The following is a 7,343-nucleotide window of genomic DNA, read 5'->3' as shown; positions in this document are numbered from 1 at the left end:
TTCATATATTTTGTGAATTAATTGTTTGAATTGTTTTTATTTTGTAGATGTGATCCATAAAAAATTCCAAATCACTAGGAAAGTATTCGAACTCTATGCCAAAGATTGGTTAAGGCATATTAGGCAGAGGAGGAGGGACGATAAAATGAAGGGAAAATAAATTTTTTTCATTTTCCGTTTCGGTACATCTACAATTATAATCAGTTTTGTTTTCTATTATTTCTGTTTTTTTTTGTTAAATGTGATATTTCTTTTTGGTTATTTATGTTTGTTTTATTGAATGTGATATATTTTTTTGTTTATTCTCCCTTTCTGTAGTATAATATTTATCAATTGTTTTTTGTTGTTCAATTTTTTATGTGAAATGTGATTTCTTTTCCTTTTGTACCTGTTGAAGTATCATTAAAATATTTTTATTCTTATACAGTATTCTGTATTTCATTTAAAAACTTTGTAGTTCATTTAAAATTGAATGTGGTATCCTCAAACATCGAGTCAAACATTCAAATGAAAGAAAAAAGGCCTCACGAAAGAATTTCATATAAAGTCTTACAAACAGCGATTTCGTGTGCGCAAAGCTCTTTAGAAATGTTCTATTGTGTACACGAAAAGGCTATCAAAAAAACTTCTGAGTAGTTCTTTTTGTGACATCCCAGGGACATCCATATAATAGCCGCCTGAGGCGGACATTGGCTGTTCTATAAAAGTTCTATTCATGTATAAACAGAACATCGCAGTGGATGTTCAATGTCTCGAAATCTCTTAATTTTAACATCTCTGAGATGTTTTTGTGCTCGCTGGGAACGGACTATGAATGCATTCGGTTAGTTTATTGTGTATAAGTATGTGCTGTACATGTGCAAGAGTTGATACTTTTAGGTACGTGTATGTGCCATTTGCGGGCAATGTATAGTATACAGATACAGATTGTGAAAGTTACCATAGTCTCACTCACTCTGAAACGCATGCATGCATAGTGATCTCGCGCTCACACTCCCGGCTGAATAATTTTCATGTTTAAGGAATGTTTGCTCAATACTATTTGTCTGAATGATGAAATATAACTTTTTATAGTTACTTCAACGACATATCAATATCGGACATGTGAAATTATTCATTATCATTTATTTTTTGTGCTGCTTCAAAGCGTCTGGCAAGAGTTTTGGCCCATGGAAAGTGTCTATCACTTATCAGATAACTTCAGAAGAATATTCTTTAAAACATATATAAAAATCAGCCATGTGAAAATAAGTGAAGTAACACTTATTTTTAGTTAACTTTGGCACCTGTCCAGGTGTCACTAGGCAAGCTCCACAAGTTCGCAGGTATTCAAAGCACATGAGACACTGAGATCCTAAATTTTCATCTGTGTGAAAATAAGTTATGTCTGGTCGCTCTGGGATCTTACTCTACTACAGACATGTCAAAATTTTATGATTGAGGCGACTCTTTAATATTTGCGTGAGGAAAAAAAACCAGCACGCATATGCTTGCGGTAAGTGAATAGCAGGGCTCATTCCGCACGATTTTGGAAAAGTACTACTTTCCAAACGTCAATGCGTGTGGAAAGTAATACTTTCGAAACGCTAGAAGAAAAAATGATTTTTTGTGGAAAAGTTTAATTTTCTTATGAATTTCTTACGGTTAAGACTTATCTGTCATCTCAGGACGAACTTGAGAATATAAAGAACATACAGTGAGAGGAGAATTCATTAACTATAATACCAGAAATATAGAAGATACCTTTTGGTAGGCTCTGAGCTCTTCTCTGTGTTTTCACTCGATCATATTCAATCGAATCCAGTTAGATAATAGCCAATATTTCACAGGAAAACTTGATATGAGTTCCGTAGTTTTCGAATAATTTGATTGAAGTTTAAAGTTAGATTATGTTTCCATGGAAACGTTTCCATCAAAACGTTATCTTTCGAACATTTTCCTGAGCCTTGCCGCCAATATTCGAAACTTCATCAATTAGTTAGGTGAAACGGACATTAGTTTTGTCGAACTCGGTAGATCAGGATTATTCACGATTGTTGAACATCTTCTTGCCACGAATGCAGTGACAGCTAACCATAAATTTTCGTGTTCAGTGTACCAGGTAGCGCCAAATATAAGGGTGGCTCATGTATGTTTTTAAGTTGATCTAAGGCTGACACGTGTTTAGCTATCACGATAGCACCTTCAGGTGAGTTCAGGTAATATTCATGTAAACTTCAAGGTTTATCTTCAACCACCTGAAGATGCTATTGTAAAGTTATTCAAGTTATCTCAGATTCTTGGAAGAATTAATAACCTGGTTAGCAAACTTGCATGAATTAGCTGTTTTGAATTCTGAATTCATCAGTCTCATATTCCAATCGAATTCCCACATTCGTCACGTTCACATTATTAGCGATATACATTATACCTTTCTTCTGAACGGCATGATTCGAACATTATGAGAAACTCAATTCGAGGATGATATATTTCAAGCACGCAGAAAAATTATCGTATAAATTCTTAACGATTCTCACATGACGTTTCTCAAATTGTTTTACGAGCTACAGACATGAATTCTACAGGAAGAAATGTAATGTGAAAGCGGTATCGTGAAGTATTCTTCATCTGATTGGGTTGATAACTGGGAATTACACTTGCTCGTGATTTAATTGCTACTTTTATTGAAAGAATTTGTAGGAATATTGAAAACGCTACAAGGCTTGAAATATTTCCTACTTCGTTCGTTGATTCTATATTGAAAAAGAATTATAATGGAAAATCACAATTCGATATTTTTGCGGTTGAACCAAATACCTTGGGTTACATGAGATTACGTTCATTCAATTTTCTTGAAGTTGAATTGAATATCGATCAGTTTTCACATCCCAGAATTCATGAATAATAATAATTCTTGGTTGTCGAATAAGAGAATACTTCCTCGTAAACACTTTCTAGAGAATAGTCGATATTTCAATAAATGTGATCGAGATTTTTGGAAGGCAAGAATGTAATTTTTTGGAGCACTTTTTTGAAGAAACTTCCTTTATTGTGAAAACTTATGATGGTTCATCTCCCTCAGTATCTGAAACACAAGGAACAAGGAAGGGACATGTTTGTATAACAAAAAATGCTTCGGACATGTTCCTATGAAAGTATTTTTTTCCTTTTCTTTTTCTAGGAAATGCTTCTAGAAGTTGGTGAGGACTCCGCATCCAGAAGGCTTTCTGTTAAATTTCTATCATTTATGACTATTTACCGTGACACAAGTTGTCAAAGTTGAAAGGATAAGCATTTTGATCAAAATACTAAGGGGAAAACAAAAATTGGACCATACTCAACTGTTGGCAGCTTAAACAAAGAGTATCAACTTGATAATCTTTGGCTTAAGTAGGAATATGTTCGACGATACTGAAGATCTTGAAAGCTCAGCAAATTCTTTCTTTCATTTAATTTTTGGGTACCGCGAAATTCATACGGAATGAAGAGCAAGAGGCTGGGAAGCAAATCTTTATGAATAAAAATGGATACCTGTTTCATGGTATCATAGCTGTACGTTGAAAAGGCTGAACCTATTTTATTTATTTTGTTGTTGTATAATGCGGAAGAAAAGTTTTGAAAAGTGGCCTGGGAAACTAGGAAAAATCAAGAAACCTGAATGAACCTACATGAATTTAAAATTTTTCATCAGGACGTGCAGATACGATTGTGATTGTGTAGAACCTTGCGGCGTTTAACTACAATGTAGCAATTTATCACGATGCATATTGTTCTAGTAATTATTGGATCAATGGGAGTTGTATGTTCATATTGTAGAGCTTCAAAATACAGAAATGAAGTCCCTCGATAGTGCGGCAGAGAGGCAAAGTGAAATTGGCCCTTCTGATTGAACCTCAGAAGAATGTACAAAAACCACTTCGAAATGACATAATTTGAAGCAACACATAGGGTTTAATACAATTTTATGCCCACTTTCAAAGTACATAGTTGCAAAGATAATGATCATTCATCAATTTAATTACAATTCAGCAATTGATCACAGTGTTGATGTTCCAGTTGTCCATGGTCTTTACTCAACTGCATACTGGATATTGTACGGCAAATGTTAAAAATGAGTATCAACCTGAAACTGCGAAATTTATAAATACATGGTTAAAAGCATGGAAATTTCTGAGCTTCGGCAACATCATCAGTTATACATCAGGTAGTAGGTATACAGGGCGTTTCACGAGTAAACAGACAATTGAAAACTGTGGATAGAGGGCATTGAGCTGAGTTCAAAAACATCTCATATGTGTGTCTCAGATTCTCGGTTTCCGATATACAAGGGGTTTTCTAAAATTTCTCGAATTTTCGTTTGGCTATAACTCCTGATATTTTAGATCGATTCGACTGAAAATTTATTATCAGGTTAAAGTTTTTAGTTTCAATGAAACAAAACATTAAAATATGACAAAACTCAGGACCGGACTCATTGATTCTATATTCAAACTGATGAAAAACACCCTTTATTTATTCAGAATTGTCATTTACTGTGACACTAAGCTTCATTATTGTTGATTTACAAAGGTAGAAATAAAAAAACTACTCTAACATAAAAAAAAATAATTATAACTTTCTTTCTGTCTCCAGAATGAATCGCCGTTTATACACATATATTGAACAACATTCCGCAACGACCCAATATATAATTAGGTTGATGTTCACACATTCATGGACGTTCATAGTAAACTTTTCTTTTATTTTTTGGCGTAAACTTACAACATTTCTAAATATTTTGGAGATTTGTCTGAGAACTAGTTATCCAGAGATAGACGATTTATTCTGAAGATCAAGTTTCAATTATGAGTGGACAGCTTAGTTTTTCTTTCCATTTTTGTGTATTATCAATTAAACAACATTTCATCATTATGAATAACAAGTTCTGATGATCGAATATGGTATAATTGTTGAATATATCAAAAAAAAATATTTGTTGAAGAAAAAAATATTGCAATTAAGAATTTCTAAATCCATTTCCATGAAGAGCTCTATTCCTGAGGCGTATTTATAAAACATGATCCACCAATGGTTCATTTATTTTGAGACAATAATACATACAGATAAAACAAATGATGAAAAACTGCATACAGGGTGTATGTAGTTGAGTTTGAAGTTGAATAAAGCCTCACTGAGACCAGTTCTGATTTTTGAAATAAATGGTTGAAATTAGAGGTTTTGTTCCATTGAAACTAACAACTTCAACCCAAATATAAATTTTCAGTCGAATAGATAGTGAATTTCAGGAGTTATAGACAAACGAAAATTTGAGAAATTTCAGAAAACCTCCTGTATATCGGAAAAGAAGTACCTAAGACACACATACGAGGTGTTCTTGAACTCTCAATGCCCTCTACTCACGGTTTTTATTAGTCCGTTTACTGGTGAAATACCTTCTTTCTCGATTGTTTTTTTTTTTCATGACAAACAGCGAATCCTGTGGAATTTCTAAACTGTTAGTCCTGAATCAGCATAATTATATGTTGACTTAGTGCCTCCCTTCATCAAATCAAGACATAGCTTGTAAGGCTTACACCTTAGAGAATATTTTCAGTGTTCGCTTGATGCAAAGAAGTCCAGAAGATCTTTCATAAAAGGTATCACAAAACATAACTTTTCATTCGAGGAAAAAATCGACACCACACTTGAAGCAATTAATAAAACAGTTGCAAATATTCATCATCAGTTGTCAAATTGAAGACGAAAATTGACGTCCCCTAGGATTTCAGTCAAAAATTCAACGAGTTATAGGAGTATTTACCATCTAACTTGTGTTTACTGTAGCAATACAGGCGATAAACAATAGGTTCCTCCTCGTGCAGACTACTGACGAGTAAAAAGAGCGTGTTCGATAAGAATCACGTAAATTTTTAACGATGGACCTGAGTCTTTCCTTTATTGTTTCAATGAATTTGAAGCGTTACATGTTTTAATCCCTTTTTTCTGCAGGTCCGCACGTAAACTTTGGATAGCCCTCGCGGGAAATCACAAAAACCTCAATAAGTCGCTGAGGGCAGAATCTAAATAGCGGACTTTCACGGGTGCCGGTTTGAAATTCTTTCGTCAAGGGATGAATAACAACGATTTACAACACTAAGTGATTTTCTATGTTCTCCGCATATTTTTCTTCATTTTGGTCGGAATGTTTGGCGAATTTGCAAGAAAAGATTTATACTTGCCTGAATTTTTTATCGGGGTACTGGAAAAGTAATCCGATGCCGTGTTTCTGTCTCTCCGGTTCGTGAGTTTTCAATGCTCAACATCATTCAGACATCAAATTACATCAAGGAATATCTGAGTTTTGGTTAAGAAGGCACGCCTTGTTAATTTTCGATGAAAACAAAAAATAGTTCAGTAGAAATGTGTCCTTCGAGATAAGGGGAAATCTTAAAAATTTTCTTTTCATTAGTAATAACTCATGAAAAAATTGAAAAAATATTATAAAAGTAACGAGCTTGTGGAAATAACTATAAAATAATTGAGCAGTGATCATTTCACACATATATTTCATATTCATTTAATTTATCTACTTTGTATAATTAAAAACTCATTAACTGAAAGACATTTTATATCCTAAACTTATACTAATAGATTCAAAGTAGGCATTAAACGAGTAACGATATTTAGGCCCGTTCGCACCAATCCCCCTTAAAATGAGTACTTAACTAAGCGTAGTTCAAAGTTAATGGACGCTTAATTTTATTGTCAGTTGCACGACTGCGGCTTAACAGAATCTTAAGTAAGGGGCCCTTAAGTTTTCATATCTAGCGATATTTCAGTTTTTTATTTTGGTGCAACTTCATTCTAGTCTAATAAAGCCTTTTCATTGGTTGGCCGGTTGCCGATGATCGTTGTCATTTCATTAACCTAACTTTATTGTCCTGTCAGTCAGTGTCAAGTAAACTATTATATTATTATCAAAGAGTGGCAACTTTTTGTTGCTGAATTAGCATTATTACTGATAATAAAATGGATTGTCAAATAAAAGGTACTTGACGTTATTAGAAAAACCACAGCAGTTCTGCAGCCAGTTTATGAGTTCAACAAATTATTTTAGGTTAGAATCCCGCCCTTAAATACCTAAGTGGTTATTACAGGAGCACTTAAATTTAAGGCTAGCTTTAGCCATTTAAATGTCACTTAACAGTTGGTGCAACGTAATTTAAGTTAAGGGTTCATTTTAAGGGTCACTTAACACTAAGAGCGTTTGCTGCAAACGATTCTTAATCTTTATATAGCAGCTGTATAATTTATATGTATATTCATATTTACATACAGTCAAATCGAAAATTTAGAAATGTGTAATAATGTGAACAATTTTTTTT

This window comes from Coccinella septempunctata, chromosome 1 (assembly GCF_907165205.1).
Source record: "Coccinella septempunctata chromosome 1, icCocSept1.1, whole genome shotgun sequence".
NCBI lineage: Eukaryota > Metazoa > Arthropoda > Insecta > Coleoptera > Coccinellidae > Coccinella > Coccinella septempunctata.
Note: the sequence above shows the minus strand (reverse complement) of the source record.